Here is a 22,072-nt window from a genome sequence, read left to right on the forward strand (position 1 = left end):
CCATGACACCCCCATCCCGGGGGCTTCCCCGCCCAGCGCATCCAACTCTGCCAAAGCTCCGGGACCCGAGCCCGCCCGGGCTGAGGCAGCGCCTCGGGGCGAGACGCGCCCGGGCTGGGGAGAGGTCCGCGACCGGCCCCTGCGGGCAGAGCGAGCGGGGCCCCGGCCCCCCGCGATCGCGGCGCCCCCGGCCCCCGCCCCGCCGCCCGCTCCTACCTGGGCGCCGCGCCGCCTGGCTGCCCAGCAGCAGCACCAGCAGCGAGAGTCCCCGGAGCCCGGCGGGCGGCGCGGGCAGAGCGCGGGGCCCCCGCATGGCGCTGCGGGCAGAGTCCGTCCCCGGTGCGGCCAGCCCGGCCCTGGCGCGGCGGCGAGTCGGTCCCCGGCGGTGCAGCGAGCGGGGCTGGGCGGGCGCAGCGCGGGCGGGGCGGGGAGCGGAGCGGAGCCGAGCGGGGAGGGGAGGGAGCCAGACACCGCCAGAGCCGGCTGCGGCCACCGGCCCCGCCGCACGGAGCCCTGCGCTCCCCCCAGCCCTGCCCCCCATATCCCTCCCAGAGCCCTGCGCTCCCCCCAGCCCCCCCGAGCCCTGCCCCCCCATAGCCTTGCCCCCCAGCCCCCCATATCCCTCCCAGAGCCCTGCGCCCCCCCATAGCCTTGCCCCGCATATCCCTCCCAGAGCCCTGCGCTCCCCCAGCCCCCCCGAGCCCTGCCTCCCCATAGCCTTGCCCCCCAGCCCCCATAACCCTCCCAGAGCCCTGCGCTCCGCCAGCCCCCCCCGAGACCTGCCCCCCATAGCCTTGCCCCCCAGCCCCCATAACCCTCCCAGAGCCCTGCGCTCCCCCAGCCCCCCCGAGCCCTGCCCCCCCATAGCCTTGCCCCCCAGCCCCGCATATCCCTCCCAGAGCCCTGCGCTCCCCCAGCCCCCCCGAGCCCTGCCCCCCCATAGCCTTGCCCCCCAGCCCCCATACCCCTCCCAGAGCCCTGCGCCCCCCTAGAGCCCTGCCCCCCATAGCCCTGCGCTCCCCGCCCCCAGGACCCCCCCGAGCCCTGCCCCCCCATAGCCTTGCCACCCAGCCCCCCATACCCCTCCCAGAGCCCTGCGCTCCTCACAGCCCCCCCCGAGCCCTGCCCCCCCATAGCCTTGCCACCCAGCCCCCCATACCCCTCCCAGAGCCCTGCGCTCCCCACAGCCCTCCCGAGCCCCCCATATCCCTCCCAGAGCCCTGCGCTCTCCCCAGTCCCCCCAGAGCCCTGCCCCCCAGAGCCCTGCGCTCCCCACCCCCAGGACCCCCCCGAGCCCTGCCCCCCAGCCCTCATATCCCTCCCAGAGCCTTGCGCTCCCCTCAGCCCCCCCAAGCCCTGCCCCCCCATAGCCTTGCCCCCAGCCCCTCATATCCCTCCCAGAGCCCTGCGTCCCCCCAGAGCCCTGCCCCCCATAGCCCTGCACTCCCCGCCCCCAGGACCCCCCCCGAGCACTGCCCCCCAGCCCTCATATCCTTCCCAGAGCCCTGTGCTCCCCCCAGCCCCCCAAGCCCTGCCTCCCCATAGCGTTGCCCCCCAGCCCCCCAAATCCCTCCCAGAGCCCTGCGCTCTCCTCAGCCCCCCAAGCCTTGCCCCCATAGCCTTGCCCCCTAGCCTCCCACATCCCTCCCAGAGCCCTGCACTCCCCCCAGCCCGCCCCCCAGCCCCACATATCCCTCTCAGAGCCCTGCGCTGCCCCTGAGCCCTGCCCCCCATAGCCCTGCGCTCCCCACCCCCAGGACCCCCCCGAGTCCTGGCCCCCAGCCCTCATATCCTTCCCAGAGCCCTGCGCTCCCCCCAGCCCCCCGATCCCTGCCCCCCATAACCTTTTCCCCCCAGCCCCCATATCCCTCCAAGAGCCCTGTGCTCTCCCCAGCCTCCCCGAGCCCTGCCCCCCATAGCCTTGCACCCCAGCCCCCCATACCCCTCCCAGAGCCCTGCGCTGCCCCTGAGCCCTGCCCCCCAATAGCCCTGTGCTCCTTGCCCCCAGGACCCCCCCGAGCCCTGCCCCCCAGCCCTCATATCCCTCCCAGAGCCCTGCGCTCCCCCCAGCCCGCCCCCGAGCCCCCCATATCCCTCCCAGAGCCCTGCGCTCTCCCCAGCCTCCCCGAGCCCTACCCCCCCATATCCCTTCCAGAGCCCTGCATTCCCCACCCGCAGCCCCCCACATATCCCTCCCAGAGATCCCCCATAGTTCTGCGCTCCCCCACTCTCCTAGCCCCCACAGCCCTGCGCTCCCCACCCCCAGGCCCTCCAGAGCCCTGTGCTCCCCCCGCCCCCCATGTTCCCAGCCCCCCATGTCCCTGCACTTCCCCTGCCCCCAGCCCCTCACATATCCCTCCCAGAGACCCCTCATAGCCCTGCGCTTCCCCACCCACCTAGCCCCCATAGCCCTGCATTCCCCACCCCCCAGGTCCCCCATAGCCCCACTCCCCGCCCCCCATAGCCTCCCCACAGCCCTGTGCTCCCCACCCCCTCGAGCCCCCCATATCCCTCCCAGAGCCCAGCGCTCCCCCCAGACCCCCGAGCCCTGCCCTCCCAGGCTCCCACATATCCCTCCCAGAGACTTCCCATAGCCCTGCGCTCTCCCCACCCCCTAGCCTCCCCAGCCCTCCGCTTCCCGCCCCCCAGACTCGCCATAGCCCCACCCCCACCCATAGCCTCACACCCCACCCCCCATAGCTTCCCCACAGCCCTGCACTCCCCAGCCCCCCATATCCCTCCCAGAGCCCTGCGCTCTCCCTCAGCCCCCCCAGAGCCCTACTCCCCCAACCCTGCCCCCCGCCCCCAGAGCTGCCCCAGAGCCCTGTGCTCCCCCCAGAACCCCACCCCCAAAGCCTCCCAGAACCCCCCAAGCCCTGCCCCCACCCCCAGAGACCCCCAGAGCCCTGCACTTGCCCCAACCCGAGCTCTCCATAGCCTTGCCCCCAGCCCTCCCAGAGTCCCTGCAGCCCTGCTCACCACCCCCATAGCTCCCCCAGCCCTGCGCTCCCTGCCCCCAGCCCCCCATTTCCCTGCACTCTCTGCCCCCCAGATCCCCCTGAGCCCTGCACTCCCTGCCCCCCATAGCCCCCCCACAGCTCTGCACTCCCCACCCCCCAGTGCTCTGCACTCCCCGCCCCACCATAGCCCTCCAGCTCCCATCCCCCATAACTCCCCCAGCACCCTGTGCTCTCTGCCCCCCACCCTCCATAGCCCCCCCAGATCCCTGCACTCCCTGACCCCCATAGCCCACCGAGCTCCCACCCCCATAACCCCCTCAGCGCCCTGTGCTTCCTGCTCTCCCAGCCCCCATAGCCCCTCCATAGCCCTGCCCCTCAGCGCCCACTCCCCAGAGCTCCCCCAAAGCCCTGTGCACCCCCCCCCAGAGCCCCACCAGATCTCACCCCCTCCAAAGCCCAGCCTCCCACAGAGCTCTGCCCCCACAGCTCCCGTCCCCTATAGCCCTGTGATCCCGGCACCCCCAGAGCCCTGACCCCCCAGCTCCCACTCTCCCACCTTTCCAGAGCCCCCCAGAGCTCTGCCCCTCATCCCTGTGCTCCCCGCCTCCCAGAGCTCTGCCCCCCAGCTCCCAACCCCCAGTTCCCTGCCCCCAGCCCTGCGCTCCCAGCCAGACTCCTGTCCCCGCGTGGAGACCTGCCCCCGCACCCTCCACAAAGTCCTGTGTTCCCCGCCCCACAGCCCCTCTCCACAGAGCTCTGCCACCCAGTCCCCTGCCCCCCCATGCCCGGCACTCCCAGTCCCCCTCACACAGGCTCCTGTCCCACCACAGCTCCCCCCCACAGAGCTCTGCCCCCCAGCTCCTTGCCCTCCCAACCCTGTGTGCCCAGCTCCCTTCTACTGAGCTCTGCCCCCATCTTCCTCCAGCCCCCTCCACACAGAGCCTTGCCCCCAGTCCAGTGCTACCAGCCCCCACCCCCGCTCTCCTCCACAGAGCCCTGCCCCCCAATTTCTCCCACAGCCCTGCCCCCCACACATGAAGCCCTGCGTCCCAGCCCCCCTCATACAGATTCCTGTCCCCCCACAGCTCCACCCACACAGAGCCCTGCCCCACACAGCCCTGCACTTCCAGCCCCTAGCTCCCTCCACAGTGCTCTGTCCCCATCCCTCCACAGTCCTGCACTCCCAGTTCCCCCTACAGAGCTCTGCCCCTCCAGCTCCCTGCTCCCTCAGAGCCCTGCACTCTCAGCCTCCCCACAGCCCTGTGCTCCCACCACCCCCACTCCCTGCCCTCCCACAGCTCCCTGCATCCCCATCCTATCTCCCATCCAACTCTTGCCATAGACCCCCAAATAACCCCTCCTCCAGCCCTCATCCTCTCTCTCAGCCCCCACCCAGACTCCCCAAATAATCACCTCCCCCAAACTCCCCATCCTGTCCCCAGCCTCTCCTATCCATATGCCTTGTTCCCACCCATCACTGTGTGTCTGGGCATGATGCTGTGACTGGGGTGTGGAAGCTGGTGAGTACATGTGTAACTCACAATGTTTATAAAGGTAAGGCATGCCACAGGGCCAGACTTTGCTCCTCACCGAAAGCAACTATTTCCCATTGACTTCTGTACACACAGGTTAAAACTGAAAACACCATATGCAATGCAGGTCCCGGAGAAGAGGGAATGCCAGACTACACAGGGTCAGGTCCCACAATCTGCTTTCCCAAAGTTAGCTGGTAGGTGAAATCAGCAGTAGAGCTTTCGGAGGCCAATCTTAATCCCATTGAAGTCAGTGGAGAAATTCTCGCTGGCTTCAGTAAGAACAGGAAGGAGGCCTTTGTTCTTTTTAAATTACAAATTCAGAGCCTGAGATATTCCTGTAAGTCATCTTTCGATAACCATGCTGATCCACCCCGTCCTTTCTGGCTGGGAAACCCAGCTGCATGAGCAATGCAGTTAAACGTGATACTCTGCTGAATATCACACCAGGAGCAGAATTTCATCATCATATCGGCGGGGCTGGTGCTACCCTCCAACACAGCTGTATTACCTTGAAAAAAGGAAGTGTGATTTGGTTACCTCAGCAACAATAATCATAAACCAGCTTCATGAAAAACATCAATACAAAGACCACATGAAGTCACGAACCAATGTAATAGTTTCCAACTGCACAGTCCGATTCTGTTCTCATGTGCACTGTTGTCTTTCATGGAGTTACTTCTGGCTGACACTGGCCTAAGTGAAAGGAGAAACAGGCCCAATTTTTTAGGCGTCTGAAGCAGCCCCGTGTGCACAGCAGGGTTATTTGCATTCTTTGTAGCCCTCTGTGCTGATGCAGCCAGGAGTGGTTGGACAGCAGGAGAGAGAAGGAAGAATTAAGAAAGGAAAATAAACCAATGAGAGGCACAAAATGTATTATAACATCCTCAGTTTGGAAGAAAAGGCAGGACTCACTTGCTCACAGATTGCTTTTGGCCTGACAAATACATTCAAGGCAAAGTTTGTACTAGCTGCTTCATTTAGGACTTGCTCCTGTCTCCCACTTTGGCTCCCAAACTGCAGTTGTTAAAGATTAAAGTTGTCTTTCATTTAGCAGTTTTCCTTGAGTGATTTTTATTGTCTTCATTTGCATTGTAGACACTCCTAAGATATGGAGATAATAACATCACTGCCATGGTAACGGGGGGGGAGGGGAAGAACAACTCGTTTATTTGTTATGTTAAAATGTCCACAAAACTGCACAATCTGTTGGCTATGGAGATAAGCAGCATTAGGTTAAAATCTCAGCAAGTTGACCTGGATTAGTGATCATAATAAACAGCCCCCTGCTCTCTGAGGGGTTGGAAATGGCCTCAGCTGTGCATCAGTCCTGTCTTTCACCTTTGATATCAATGGGTGTTTTGCCATTGGCTTCAAGAGGATCAGGTCAATGACCTGTTTGAATTTACTTTTTATACATTGGTGGTGCCCATTCCCATGGGGTGAGCATATGCACATCTGGTATGGATGGTGCTGCTTAGGGCATCTGGTTGACCTAACCACCGCACACTTCATGCAACGGACTTAGTGTGCCCCGCTCCCCATTCCTTTGCTAATTCTCAGGATCAGGTTATTTTACCTCTGTATCTGGCAGTGGTGCGACTGATGCTGGAATACTGTGTCCAGCTCTGGTGCCCATAATTCAAAAAGGATGTTGATGAATTGGAGAGAGTTCAAAGAAGAGCCACGAGACATTAAAGATGCTTTTTAGTCATAGCGCAATCTATTTAGCTTAACAAAGAGACGGTTAAGGTATGACTTGATTACACTATCTAAGTACTTCAGGGAACTAAAATTTGATGATGAGCTCTTCAGTCTAGCAGGTAAAGGTACAACATGATCCAATGGCAGTTGAAGCTAGACAAATTCCTGCTGAATATAACATGTACCCTTTTAACAGTGAGGGTAATTAACCACTGGAACAATTGGCCAAGGGTTGTGGTGGATTCTCCATCACTGGCAATTTTAAAATCAAGATTGGATGTATTTTTCCTAAAAGCTCTGCTCTAAGCATTATGGGGGACGGTCTCTGGCCTGTTCTATAGTGGAGATCAGACTACACAAACTCAATGGTCTCTTCTGGCCTGGGAATCCATAGGATCTGTATGTAAGCTTAGAGGCAGGGCTGAGCCTGTAGGATAAGACTATGGAATGACATTATACTGAGAAAGTCCCTTTGCACAGATAAACATTATCTATCAGAATTATTTAATTTTTTTTCCTCCGTAAGTCTCCCTGTGCAACGGCCAGCCAACACCGTGGCTTAATGTAATGGCTTGTGAAATTTCAGTTTGAAAGACTAAGACCATTTGTGACTTGTTTGGCAGGGAAGCCAAAGGCCACTGGAAACCACATTCACAGCCGTTTACACAATCCTGCTCTTCAGAACTGAGGCCACACTGGTGAGGGGGAGTGGAGTGGTGCCAAGCACAAATGACACCAGAGCCATTCGGCTCATACCGGCAGCAAAAGTGATCTGCTGCTGGGGACACCTGACTGCAGCTCTTAGATGGAGCAGTGCACCTTCTTGAGAAGGTGCCTCTCATCTCAGCCTGCATGGTAGTTGGGGTCCTGACTACCCTCCTGGTGCCATGGCACTCTTGTAGGCACTGATCATGCCAACACTTACATACAAGCTCAGTCTGGTTCATCTGGGCAGTCCAGGGTGGGCCAATGGAGGAATTTGAAGCACATGGATACGGTTTTATAGCATCAGAGCATGTTGGGATTGCCTGCATGCTAGGCTGGACCCTTGCCCTGTTACCTGCACAGGGGAAGCACAGGACTCTTCGATTTTCAATTTGGGAGGGAAAAAAGAATTAAAAGTGTTGTCACCCTTAGGCCTTCTACATTGAGCTTCGGGTTCAGGCACATTTTAATGGTCAGAAAACAGCAAGATTTAAAGAGAAATGCTTATCAACATTAACTGCAGCCGTGTTACTGGGCAAGGCTTTCATTAGCACCATGTTCATTTATATTTACCTCAGATCTTTGATTAACAGAAAAAAATCAATACGTACACTGAAAAATGCAGATGTTTCACATTTAAGATTGACATTAATAAAAGATTAAAATGTAAAATCACAATTACCATAATTAAATCAGATGTGACTGCCTAAGAGTAGCTTGTTGATAAGGGCATTTTAAGAAAGATGGTACATTTCTGAGAGTGATGAGTAGCTCCCCCCTGAAAGGGCTGGGAGTTTGGTTCTGAGGACCCAAGACTCTTGGCTCCAAACCTGCTATGAGCTGTGTTGGAGCGGTCCTGGGTCTGTGCATATAAAAACAGCCTTGGAGCCCAGAGCCATGCGTTGAACTAGACACACCCGAAGGGATGGATACTGTCACAGGGTGAGGTGATCCTGGAGCTAGGAAACACAGCCCCAGCCCCACCCTTCCTCCAAGAGAGACTCCCACCAATTCACAGACCCCATGTGAATGGATCACTCCGTGCATCACCTCCTCCACGGCATCACTTGTAGAGCTTCAGCACACAGTGCTGCCTGCCTCTCCGGAGGAAGCTTCAATGTGGGGAGGAGGTGAGGACGTTAACCTTGGCTATAGATTTTGCTGCAGAGGGCTGCTAATGAAGCTGAATCCCAGCTCTGAGGAATGCCCTTCAAGCTTTCCTGATGGGGGCAGCTCTGGGGAGCAGCACTATTGTACTACAGGAGACAAGACCTTTGTGTTTCAACACTGCTTTAGAAAGGTCTGAGTCCCTCCAGCGTTTTGCTTTCAGATGGAGCCGTGTCCATGATTTGCCTAATAAATACTCACCATCTAATGAGGGATTTGAACCTAATGCCAGGCTTGTTCCAGCCCCCTTTCGTGTCTGTCTGTGGGCACAGCTCGGGGCTTTGTCAGGAGGGAAATCCTTGGTCCTTGTCAGCACCAGAAGATTATTTTCAAGGTTTAAAAATAGGCTTTCACATGCTGCCCGGTGTTTGGGGGCTGATACAAACAAACACGCTGCAGGAATGAGAGCGCAGGGACGTTGCTGCAGGGGCGAAGGTCCTGGAGGAAACCTGCCTGAAAACGTACGGGGACACATTGCCAGCTGGGTAATTTGGTGCAGCTCCAGGGACATTAGCCTTGCTGATCTACACCAGCTGAAGATCCAGCCCATTATCTGAGTCAGGAGACCCCTAATATGTGCAGAAAATGGCAGTGCTTGAGCAGTTCCAGTGAAATCCACACTATCGTCCCACTTAGCCACTGTAGCTTTGAACTACCATTCTGCAGCCAGTCCACTTCTAATACCATCCTTGGATTTGAAGGTCATGCTGGGATTTTTCTGGCGTAGGTTTATGTAGTCATGTGCATTCTACCATGTAGAAGTTATTAAACACTTTTTAGAAGTTATTTAGAAGTTATTAAATACTTTAAAATACTTTTAGTTGGAGTTCAGTTTATGTCCCGTAGAGTTTATAATCCTGCACAGCATCAAGAATGGCAGGCAGGAAGAGCTCTAATTTATAAGTCTGATATGTTTCTTTGGCTTTGCATTTAGAACTTGGCTTATGACATTTCAGTATCCCCCAGTCTTGCTGCAGCTGTGTTCTTTTTTCATGTTAGACTGGATCTTATTCTCATTCTAGCCAATGGCAAAACTGCGGAAGGAAGATGGAACTTGTTTCAAGGAATTCATTGTTTTAGGACCAGTTCCTTCAGCCTGAGGGTTGCTGATATGAGCCCTTAAATGGTTACTTAATCTTACTGTGTATCTTTTTTGGAGAAGGCAAGTTAGCCAAAATATTGATCTTTCTGCACTGATACATGAAGAATACTCCATTTTGCACAATGCCTGCATTATTATGACTTTCCTAGCTGTGTCTAAGTTTTCTGCATTTATTCCAAAATTGGTATGTATGGCAGGACACTGCAGGCTTTTACTTATTGCAGCCCTTATAAATTGCAAGATAAGCTCAAGATAAACCCTGCACCAGATTCTGTGTCACTGCAGAAGAGACTGAGTTTGTGGAATTCATAAGCGCACAGAATTTACATATTTTCATGAGCCGTGTTATCTGATACATTTTCTTTTTTTAAAAAAGGTTTTTATTAAGTTAAAAAATATGAGCTGAACCCTGGCAGGACTTCGTCAAAAGTCTTGTCACTCTCACACTCGTAAGCACCTTCACTGCATTTAGCATCCACGTGGCCCGATGTTGAACTTTCTCTGGCTTAGCTCTAACTCTCCTCAAGAAAGGTGGTCTGTTTTGGCACTTGATACCACTGTTTAACCATTTCCTTATGATCTCACAGTATCCCAAGACATAACATATCTTGATTCAAGTCAAGCTCCTAGGGGCTCTCTTTACTGCCAGTTCGCATTGGACCATGTTGGTTCATAGGGTTGTACCAAGTTTACTCCTGTGTTTGATGTTTCATTGCATAAAACAGTGTTAAATCAATAAAGACTGAGAGTTAGAACAGTGCAGAAGTCAGATGTCTGCCTTCTTGGAGGAACACACTGTGGCTTTTCAGTACATGTCACTAGGCAACAGTCGTAACTGGGTGAAATTCTCTGGCCTGTGCTGTGCAGGAGGTCAGACTGAAGAGCTAATGCTCCTTTGCAGCATTGTAATCTATTAATCTATGTCACACATTATTTGCCTAATAAATTGCAATGTAATGCAAAGGGACTGTCTTCTTCCTGGTACCGTACATGTCTGGCTAAGCAGAACTGGACCTGCTCAGTATGTGGGTGGAGGACCCCAAACAAAAACTCAGGTGCTGGAGGAGGTTGTCTTGGTTATCAGTAATGTATGCTCTTCAGAGAAGACTAGGATTGGAAGAGACCTCAGGAGGTCATCTAGTCCAACCCCCTGCTCTTCTCTGGGTCCTGGCCAATACCACATTGCAGCGTAAGGAGTGATTTGGCTGTAGGGAGCTCTCTTCCTTCAGAGCAAGTCTGACAGGAACATTTCTGAGAAAGTTTTGAATGTCTGAGGGCAAAGGGGGTCTAGGATGCAGCAGTCCAGCCTGCCTTAGAACAGGCTGCTGATATGAACAGACAGATTTCTGGAGTGTACATGCATCTCATGCATAGGCACTTTAAGGTTTGAATTCCATGCCAGGGACACACTGTACAGTATTCTGCTTTTCTGTGCACAAATGCAGCAGACAATCATTTGCAGTATGCAGCAGCACATCCATGATTCAGACAAAAAGCCAGGCAGTCCCTTCGGCCATTCTCTGCTTTGCTGTCAAGCTAAAGGCTGATGGTTCTCTAAAGTGGATTAGGATCCTGCGTGTTCATGGGTTTGGAAAACTTCATGCGAATATATAACTGCTAATTTAAATGTGATGAATATTCATAGCTCTTCTTTGCAAGTACATCATTCCCACTATTGCAAATTCGTTATTAATAAACATTTCTAGGGCAACAGAAATGTGCCTGGTGCTTTACATTGCTTCAGAAAGCCCCACTCCTAGTCCCAGGGAGCTTACCATCTAAGACAGGCAGGGCAGCTTGGTCTGGAGAGAGATCAAAGGCAAGAGGCTGATGAAGGGGAAGGCTCTGTGCAGAGATGTACTAGGTTTCTGAGAGATTACGAGTGTGTGTGGGGGGGGTGAGACATGCCTAAAGAAAAGATAAGCAACATAGGGTGAAACAAGGAGGCAAAACTTGGTGGAAGAGAGATTTGGGAGTCATTAGCACATAGACGGGAGCTGCTTAGGATGCAGAAACAGAGAGAAGGGATGGGGATGTTGACAGAGCTCTGGGGTGTGCTAGCAGCTTGGGAAGAGAGTAGGATGAGGAGCCATCAAAGGAGAGATGAAGGAGCACTCAGCAAGACAGGAGGGGAAGGAACCAGGAGGGCACAGAGAGAGGAAGTGACGCGGAGGAGTTCAGAGTGATCAGCGTTGTCAAAAGCTGCGGAGAGATCAAGAAAAAAAGAGTATGGAGAAGTTTTCTGTTCGCTTAACTCGGTTGCTAGTTACCATGGTGAAGCTGCTGAAGGGGAGTGTGGAAGTCAGAAGCCAAATGAAGGGGGACCAAGGAGAGAGATGGAGAAGCTCAGGCCAGCTTGCACAGACAAGGATGGTGGAGACCGAAGGGCTGGAGGCAGATGGGTGACAGAGGAGGAGGCACGTGGGGGTACACCTTCAAGCAACATGTTCTTGCAATGTATTTAACAGCCAGTGCCAGGTTCCAGTGTATTGAATAAGCCACTGGATGCTGGACATTGTTTGCTAGGTGAATGTCCAGTTCCGAGCCTGAGTCCCTTAGAGCTGTAGTAACTGACCATGTGTCTAAGAAAACCATAAAATCATTTGCTTTTAGAAACCTGCCAGCAGCATGATTTGTTCTGCCATTGTCACCCAGATGGTCTGCTTCAGAGTGATCCAGCAGCAAGTGGTTTCCAAACATCTCCTTCCTCCTGGACATTCAGCACTGTTGTTTGATGTTGGGTTAGCAGCACAAGCAGGGCTTAATTTGTACACAAAGAGGTGTTGGGACTCATGACATTTTTTACTTTCATAACTGATGCAGCAAGCCCAGAGGTGCCGGGGCTCTGAACTGCCAGGCCCAGGGGTGCTAGAGGCAGGAACACAGGAACTGCCAGAGTGGGTTAAAGCCAGGGTCGAACTAGTCCAATATCCTGGCTCTGACAGTGACCAGCACCAGCTACTCAGGGCAAGGTGTGAGAACCTCACAGCAGTAGGTGTGGGATAATCTGCCCCCACATAGGTCTCATCCTGCTCTCTTCTTGGAGACAACCCAAGAATCTGGACCTAGAGCAGTCCAGACAACACTTCCCCTTCAGCGCATACTACGTTCAGATGAATGCATGTCCATTTCTGGTTCAAAGCACTGCTTTGCCACCCCCAGTTTCTCTTCCATTATTATTGGGTTTTGTTTCTTGGAGACCAGGTTTAAAGGACTGTGTCCAAGAATAATTCTCATCACCCAGGTTATGAGAACACTGCTCACCTTGAATCCAAAGCAGGTAAATGAGACAGCGCATTGACTGTTACAACTGCAAGTTTGGCACCCTGGTTATTATCCAGAAGCATTCTACAAGTGCAGGAGATGGTTTTAAGGGTCCCATTTTTCATTCCTGGCCAGCCACAGATTGAATATATCTCAGGGTTTCAGCCTGACACAATGGTGCAGCCAGCTTCATTACCTGGCAGAGAATGACTGGAGTTATTTATTCCAGAAAATACATTAGCAAGGTAAACAGAGATCAGGATCTACGAAATCTCTCCATGCTTTTAAAAAAGGTAATTTAGCATCTGTCATGAAGCGAGTTACTTAGGGATGCCGCTCCTACAAAGGCTGAGATACCCCCTTAGTAAGCCAAAGAGAGCTAGGAGGGGCTCCTTATCCATTCAGCCACCATGCTGCAAAGAGGGAGTGACTTCTTTACAGGCAGCGAACCCCTACCAGTCTAGTCACAGCGCTGAGCTGATCAGGTGGGAGGCTGCCCAGCCCAGACCATTCCCTTGTCAATTCCCTCCCAGTGTCAGAATTCACAGGCCAGGTTTTGCCTTAACTGCTCACCAAGTGTTGCACCCACAAGGCCAGGATCTTTTAAAATCAACTCATAACTTGGGGTGTCAATCTGAGACACCTCGAAGGGGCCTGTCTCTCAGAGGGCAGGTGCTCAGCCCCTTGAAGCTGTCTCAAACCTGGCACCCAAAACCTGCAGCCCCTGAAATCACTTGTCACTTAGGAAAATCTTGATCACAGTGTTTTATGGAGTGACTAAAACTTGTCTGAGGAATGGCAGAGAAGGGCCAAAGGGGACAGCAACACTCCAGGGGGGTGGCAAGAGAATGAAATGGTTTCTCCCAGGAGAGAGGACTCCAGTCGAGGAGGCAGCTTTCCCTGAAAGCCCGAGCAGAAGAGCTTCGTCCTGTATGAACCATCGCAGCATACGATGCTCTGAGCCAGCAGAGGATGCTCTCCCCAGCATTCCCTCCTGAGAACAGGCTGTATGCAGTACAGGTGGCTGTGTCCTGATGGCTGTTCTGGGTCTTGACTGTGAAGTGCCAAACACTGCACTGATTGTGGGGAGCAGGACTTGTTTGGGAGCCCAGGCAGAATGGCCTGCTCCTGTAGGAGCTGGGGTTTAGGCATGAGAGGCAAACATGTAGCCTCTTAAAGGGTTAACTCCATCAGCGGGAGGATCGGTCTCCAGACGGAGCCATCACAGGGTGCAAATCAGGTCGATTAGATGTGTACGTGCCTCCTGATGTGCAGGTGGAGTCAGGTCCATGGCTGCCTGAGAGATGCTCATTACACCTGTGAGTATCCGCTCCCATAAAAACAGAACGCCGCGGGTCAGACCTGCCCTCATTCCACAGGAGAAGGGATGAATAACCCCAGCAGGTAATGTCCAGACAGCAAAAGAGTTTGCTCGAAGCATGAGCTGTATTTTTGGGGATGATCTTCAGTGTTTAGTTAGCACTGGCCATACCTGCCATCATCACTCCTTGCTTTCTGGTCTGCAAGATGCCGGCTGTTCCACTGGCCTGTCTCCGAGCCAATACTAGCCAGCCTGTAGCATTGCATGCGAGAAGGGCACAGATCCCCCAGGCATAGGCTGAGATCCTTTGATTCATTCTCACTTGTGTCCCAGGTGAGATTTAGCCAGTACTTTCATGTAGGTGCCTCCCTGCCCCCTAGGTCAAGCCTAGCCAGAGTCTGGTACACGGGCAGAGATTACTTGGATGGGGAGTTTTGTGGCTTGGACTCTGCAGTGGGAACATCAGGGCTCTGCGCCCATAACTCCATTTTTCTCCAAAATGAATAATTGTGCTGTTGAGTGTTTTGTTAGATCACAACATTCTTTCTATGAAGACAATCCCCAGGCCGGGCTGCCTCCCTGATGCTCAGTGACTGCACGTCTTTCAGGCTTTTATAGCTTCATTGGTTCACTCATAAGCACTTCACAACAAATCCAGTATTTTGTTTGTAGATTGTCTGCAACCTCCCCACTTGCTCCCCTAGATACAAAGCCACTTTAACAGTCTTCAGGCCTGGCCCTTTCTTCCTGCAAAGGACACCTCTCAACAGTTTTAATTTGGAACTGGAAAACCAAAACAATTCTCCTTTCCAGTAAGCATGACCTGCCTGGCCCCCACTGCCATGCATTCAAACCCAGGTCTGTGGCTTGCCTGGATTCATGCCTTTTGCAACGTCAGTATTTTTGTTTAACCAGCAATCTCTGGCTGCATGCTCAGGAAGTCATCTGTATGGACCATTTTAGCGATGTCAGTCCCTGTAGTACCATAGCATTACAAGGCTACAATTCTATTTATTACCAGACTTTTAAGCAAAAGAACAACATTACACTTGTGTAAGATTATTATTAAAGCATCCTCTAACCTCACACTGCACAATGTGTCACTATGATTAGGGGCTGATAAGAAACCAAGCAGCATTCGCTAAGTGCTGCTATATAAACAGCTCTTCTGAAAGAACAGCACTTCAGCCCTCCAGCACCTAGTTAAAGTCTTAGTAAAAGGGATCTATCAAGATCTGGAAGCCCCAAATTTGCCCTTCCTTATTTAATGCAGCTGGGTGTGCACTTCAACAATCCTTTTATAGGGGTTTTCTTAAAATAAATGCTTAATGCTCTTAAAATATCACTTCTAGCATCCCAGTGCCCAGGGTATATGTACACAATTATAGGCCCACGCGTGCATCCCAGGGCTAACCCCACAAAAACAGGCCACTTTACACATGACAGAGGAAACATTGTTTTGCTAAGAAAACAGATCCAGGCTTCAATCTGTCCATAAAGAGTTATAAACAGGGGAGAGACGCGTGATGTAAACATCAGGGCTGGGACTCGGACTCTGTCCCTCTGGGAATGCACAGCCCAGGAAGGGTCTGTTATTACAATGCATGTAATGGCAGCAGGACTCCGGAGTCTGGGAATCTCTATGGTTGCCTGTTGGAGACAGCCAGAGCCAGAGTGTGATTCAGACATGAGACTGGGGATTGTTCAAAGTAGCACAAATGGGCAGACTGGAGAGCACATGTGTGGATACTCCAGCAGCTGCTGGAGTGTGTGTGTGATGGGAAATATAAATCAAGCTGAAATGAATTTAGTCAATGTACTGAAAACACAAACATCTACTAAGGAAATCTCACTCTTTAGCCAATGTAAATCTTTATGCCTAATTTACCGTTTAATGTTAACCATTAACCTTTCTCCTCTGCCTGCTTCCCAGAGGGGGCGAGGGGTACACTGGGGAGGCTAGGGAATGAGGCTTTCAGGAAACGTTAGTGTAGGGAGAAGGATTTGGGAACAGGGTTTAAATAGACTGTTTTAAATAAATACAAGCAGCCAAGGCATATTTTCCTGCTATTGCATGCTAACAGCAGAACGTGGGTACATACCCCAGAGGGGTGACATATCTCCAACTAACTGCTTGAGACAACAGACCTGGCAGTTGTAGGTGGTGGGGTGACTTGACCCCAGACAGAGATTTCCTCTCTCACATTCACTGTTGGCCTGAAGGACTGGATGGCACATGCACCATTTTCATTAGATGCATGGTCTTACCTCCCTGGGTAAGTTAACAGTGCTTGGCCAGCACTGCAGACACCATCAGGGCAATACAGCCTTCTCCTGTAACCCGCTGAGGAGAACCTGTGTACCAGGGCAGCAGCTCCTTGGTGGACGTCTGACATTATACAGTGAAATCCCTGGGTTGGCCCCTGAAATGCAATCAGTGCGAAGTGGCATATTGTCAGAGGACGTTTTTAGCCACACACAAAGGATGTTGCAGAGGGACAACCGACCCTCATGGAATGAGGCTGAGTGGGCTGGGGCATTTGTGTCCCACACTGACTACAGAAATGCATGCAACTCGAAGGGGGAGGGATAGCTCAGTGGTTTGAGCATTGGCCTCCTAAACCCAGGGTTGTGAGTTCAGCCCTTGAGGGAGCCATTTAGGGAACTGGAGTAAAAATCTGTCTGGAGATTGGTCCTGCTTTGAGCAGGGGGTTGGACTAGATACCTCCTGAAGTCCCTTCCAACCCTGATATTCTCTTCCCACAAATAATACAGAGCAGTTACAATAATAATAAATGATTGTAGTTAGGGATGACACCCGTTAGGGGGTGACGCTTCCCCTCAGATACATGCAGACAAGCTTTGTGAAGGAAATGCAGTGGGGGTTGCATGATGGAATAATGCTCTTCTATACCCACACTACCTCGCCTCTGGAGACGGCAGTTTATATGCCAGGGTCACTGGCTGCTGGAGCCATGTAAGCTTCTTGCCCCTCCCCGTTCCAGCCTATCCTGATAAGCACAGACCCCACCTCTACACGATTCATGGAGTGTAACAGCTTTCAGTGCTGCATCTCCACTGACAATCCAGACCCCCCACACACACCTAGCGCACCCTCAGGGCATCATGTAGGCAAGGGGTCTCATGGGCCTGGCAGAGACCCTGTGAAGGGGTGGAATTCATCCTTTGTACTCAGCCATTTAGGGGGCTTTGAAAGCAAACCTTTCCCAAGGATGTCGTTTACCCAAGAGCCAAGCCTTACTGAGATCCTTTGGGGACTGGCTTTCTCCAACCAGGGGAAGAGAGAGAAGTGCGATGTCTTTTTAAGCCAGACTTTATGTTGTTTTCCGGTGGCTGGGAGTTTTGCAAGTGAGTGTGGACTAATGGCTGGCAGGGGAGACTCCTGGGTTCCCTTCCCAGCTAGGGCAGGGAGTGTTGTCTGGAGAGCCCAGGGGGAGAATCAGGAATTCGCTCTGTTGCTAACTTGCCATGGGTAAAGTCACATCCCCACTCTGTTCCTCGGACTCCCCATCTGTACAACGGGGAGTGTAATGCGTCCTGGACCCACAGGGGCACTGGGAAGCCAAATTCAAGCAGTTTGTGAAGTGCTGGAAGCTGCTGGACTCACAGGCCCTAGCAAGGGAAATATTTGAACTTTCAGTTTATGCTTCCAACGCTGGCACCTCTGTACTGCCAAAGGGAAGTGTTGTTGCGCAGCAGAGTTAATGACTCTGGCAATCTGGTGACGTTGGAGGGCTGCGTTGCCCATCAGCATAGCACTCTGTTATTAAGCAATATTTCAGATTCATTCAGTGGTGTGCTGGCTGCCCGGAGAGTCTCAGTAGCTCCCTGCCGCTCTGATCCTATTGTGAATGATACAAAAGCTGTTTCCTGCTGCAGCTAATTACTCTACAAACCAGCGTGCCTCGTGTCATTGTTCACTGAATGACACGAGCACACTTAATGACAAGTCAATTTCTTTTTGACTTTAAAGAGAAATCCTGTACAGCCCCCATTCCAGGACCAAGATAAAGTGCAATAATCTGGATGAGGTTGTTGCTGAAGCTAGAACTAAGGGATCTGGCTAGACGTGAAGAGGAAATACATGCTATAGCAGGTGTTTCTCAACCTTGGGGTGCTGCTGACTCCCTTTGGATTTAAAGCAGCAAAGAATCCTGTGGCACCTTATAGACTAACAGACTTTTTGGAGCATGAGCTTTTGTGGGTGAATACCCACTTCCTCAGATGCATGTCAGAAATCACTTTAGCCCACAGACCCACATAGGTCAGAATGGGATCATTTCTGGAGCTGAATAAGCTAAAGGTGTGTTTAGCTCCATGCTGCTCAGCAGCCAGGCACAGGAGCTGTGCTCTCCTTGTCCTTTCCCTATGGAAGCTTCTGGGTGGAGGATTTTTCCCTCTTCTGGGCCCAAAAGTTTTACAAAACTTTTCTGTAAAGCTTAAGCTTGAAAAATCGTTATGAAATCATCTGGCCTTGAGACAGCTGCTCAGGGCAGGAAGGTCTGGGTTTGCTCCTACTTGACTGGACAGACCTGAGGCCGCCTGGTTATCATCTTCAGTCCCTTTTAGCTCAATAAAAATGTGAATAGTATCTACTATACGTGATTTTGCGTAGAAGTGAGCTCAGGGCCGAGACTGGTAATGCTAAATACACCAGGCTCCAAACTAGTTTGGATTCAATGAAAACAAAGCAATTGTCATTCAGAACAAACATCTGGCATTTTGAACATCATAGACCTATCTAGCCCCATCCACAATGAGTGTTTTCATCTCCACTGCCCAAGGTCCTTTCTCCAAAAGCCCAGGACTAGAGGATCTCCTAGTGTATTGTATGGAATAGTGTGAACAGGGTCTGAGAGCAAACCCAACAGATTCTGAGCTGATGCAGGCATATCCAACTCCAGTTAAGTTAATTTAATTTCACCGATTACCCCAGGGTTACATCTGACCCTTGGACATTGTCATGGAGTCACCGGGTGATGCTCTGGAACTGCTCCCCACCAAGCCAATCAGGACTTTGGGGAGCCTCCTCTCCCTTGGAGCAGACTTGTTCAGGGCAAGAAGCTCACACGGCTTCACCTCCTGGGTCTCTCCTTGGAGCATTTAGCATCCTCTGCCCCTCCGTGTGCTTCCCACAGCGAGTCCACCCCAGCGGGGTCCTGGGGAAGCCACCGGGTTCTGCACCCCCACTTTGCAGTCAGACGTGACTCTCAGCCAGCCAGTAACACAGCGGTTTATTCGATGACAGGAACAAGGTCTAAAACAGAGCTTGTAGGTACAGAGAACCGGACCCCTCGGCTTGGTCCATTCTGGGGGGGGCAGTGAGCCAGACCCCCAGGTCTGCCCTCCACCCTTGACCCTAGCCAGCTGCAGACTAACAACCACTCCCCGCCCCTCCTCTCTGCTCAGCCCCTTTCCTGGGCCAGGAGGTCATCTGATCCCTTTGTCTCCAACACTTTCAGCTGGCACCTTTGCAGAGGAGGGGCCCAGGCCATCAGTTGCTAGGAGACAGAGTGTCAGGCATGTAGGTGCACTGGCCATTGCTCTGCCAGATACTTAAGAACTGCCATGGGGACACTGAGGCACCAACACAGTACTCAGAGAAAACATTAAGAACTTTCCCAGTTCGTCACAGACATTATCTTCATTTTGTAGTAATCTTCCTTCAAGGTAGTGAGAATAGGAGCTGTTTGATCTTCTCGTTTAGCTACAGCACTGCTTTGATCAATAACTTTTTGGACCTACCTGTTAGAAGTACCTTTCCCTCTTCAAGGAACTATTTCTCAGCATCCATTCACGAAGAGGCCATATTCTAAAGGAATTGTGGCCAATGCTTGTGACAGGAAATAGACCAACCTCTGTTCACAAGGAGCACAACAGCAAATGTCTAGTTATGAGTATCTGTACGAAGAATTGTCTCCAGCTAATATCCCAGTGTGACATCACCCACAGCACTGCTCAGAAGCAGAGCGCTGACTTTCAGGAAATCAGACTGGAACGTTGCCAGTCATTACATATCTTTAATATGCTCATAAAACAAAGATAGTCCCTGGGGAACAGGGCACTGCTCCAATGGGCCTTCGCAAGATGCTGAGCTCAGCAGACAGAAGGCAATTCCTGAATGCTGCAAGCTTCTGAACATGCTGACTCCCGGATCTGTATCGTCAATGTGAGCTGAATGAGTTAACAGGACTGGGAGAGATTTAACATGTAAGCGGCCCCCCAACAACCCAGATGTAGGTCAAACAACTTACTATAACTACTCTGCTTGCAGAGTATTGACAGTCTCAATGCATAAGGCGGGGAATGTCAAAGACACTGAAGGGCAGTTGAATTTCAGCACAGGGTGCTGCTGACAGCACAATTTACCGTCTGGCAAAACTTGGCTTCAACACTCCCACTGAAAACCACTCTTCACATATAGCAAGAGCCTATAGAATTGGTCCAGCAAGAGGAGAACTATTCCCCTTAATTAACATGACTAGACGCTAATTGCACCTGACAAAAGTCACCTAGAGGGCCCCTAGGTAGCGATATTTTAAAAAACGACCTAGGAAATGCTGATGTTCTCTTAACTCCTTGCAGTGCAGATGTTGAGGGGGACTGAGTACTGGACTGGGGCTCAGGAGACCTGGATTCAGTTCCTGGCTCAACCACAGACTCTCTGTGTGCCCTTGGCTAAGTCATTTAATCTCCCTGGTGACTTGGATCCCCTCTGTATCAAGGGGCTAGCAGTGCCCCACCTCCTTGGGTGCCGCCAGGACTATGAGGTGCTCAGATATTATGGTGATGAGGGCCATGCAGGTACCTCTCAGCGCAGGTCTCTAGTGTACATCGGTGGTTCTTCCTTTGTACGAAGAATGTCCACTGTCATCTGTGGTGCTAGGCTGACCACGGAAACGTGGATCCAGGAACACTCTGCTACGAGATTGCTCACAAGTGGGGAAGGGTTGCATGACTGGCACTAGGACCCCACAGGGCTTGGGGTCCACACTCATCCCCAAGACACCAATGAGTCCTTAGGTACAATTAACGCTGCCTTTCTGAGAGGGTTGTTCGAAAGCTGGTTTAGAATTTGCAGCCAGAATTCAAGTATCTCTTATCATCTCCATACGCATCATTGCCATTATTTTATGAAACGTATGCAAGGACTGCCTCCCCCCACCGCAGGCCATCTGTCACACCGGCCATCTGCCTTTCCTGGGAGCCCCACTGCCAGCGAGTGAGGGAACAAGGCTGGCATGGAGGGATGCCAAGTACCGAGCTGAGCAGCCACTCCTAGGTGATGGAATTAAATAGGGGGCTGAATGAATCTCCAAGAGGCAGCTCCAAGAAGCAGTATAAACGGACTCTGAAGGCACTAGAGGAGAAACATAGGGAGGTGGAATATTACTCACTTTTACAAACTGGCCAAGGTATTGCCCTTCCAGCCCTGGATGACCACCAGGGGTCAGGGTCTTACCTACACGTCTCATCTGTAATACAGCACTCCCAGGAGAGAGGCTCCCCCTCCCACCAATCTACAGCATCAGCTTGTGGGATGCACAGGGAAGAAAGTCGGATGTTGGATCCCCAGGCCCACTTCCTGCAGCACGGAGGTGATCTCTGTCATCTCCTAGCCCAGTTTGACCAAAGCCTGGACATGCGGAATGGGTCTCAGCACCAGGCAGCTGCAGCTTGTCACATTAATACCTCTAGCACAAAGGGAGTGACTTTTAAGAAGACAATGTGTGTTAAAGAAAAAGCTTTTGCAATGACACACTGAGATGTATGTGTCTGGAATAAAGCAGGCTACAGACTGCCCCAACCTTGTTTTGCTGGCCTGCCGTTTTCTAAGTGAACTTAGAGGAATCCCTGGGTTTGCTGTTTAATTGAGTAACATTTCATTTCCTGAGCTTGTCTGGGGAGCAGGCTAAGCGCTGATCCAAGGAGGATCGAGAACTGGTGTGAAATGCCCACAAGCTTTATCTTGGCAGCAAGTTAAAAATAACAGAATGCAAGTGTTTGCATGTGACTGCTTCTCTGTGTGCGTCTAACTCATGTCGTGAGCTTGGCAGCCTGCATTAGGGTAGGAACTGCTGATTGAAATCACGGCCTGGGAGCTTCAGGCCCTGAATGCACTTTGAATGGATTTGTGAGTTTGAGCTCTAAGTCCCATTACAGACGAATTGGTTGGGACTTTCCTTCTTTTCTTCTCTTTTTATATTTAAAGGTGACTTTATTGCTGCTGAATGGAGCTGGGTCGAGAGCCCTAATGGCAGACGTCCTCTTTTCAACCACAGAACACCAGCAATGC

The sequence above is a fragment of the Gopherus evgoodei genome, chromosome 13 (assembly GCF_007399415.2).
Source record: "Gopherus evgoodei ecotype Sinaloan lineage chromosome 13, rGopEvg1_v1.p, whole genome shotgun sequence".
Taxonomy (NCBI): domain Eukaryota; kingdom Metazoa; phylum Chordata; order Testudines; family Testudinidae; genus Gopherus; species Gopherus evgoodei.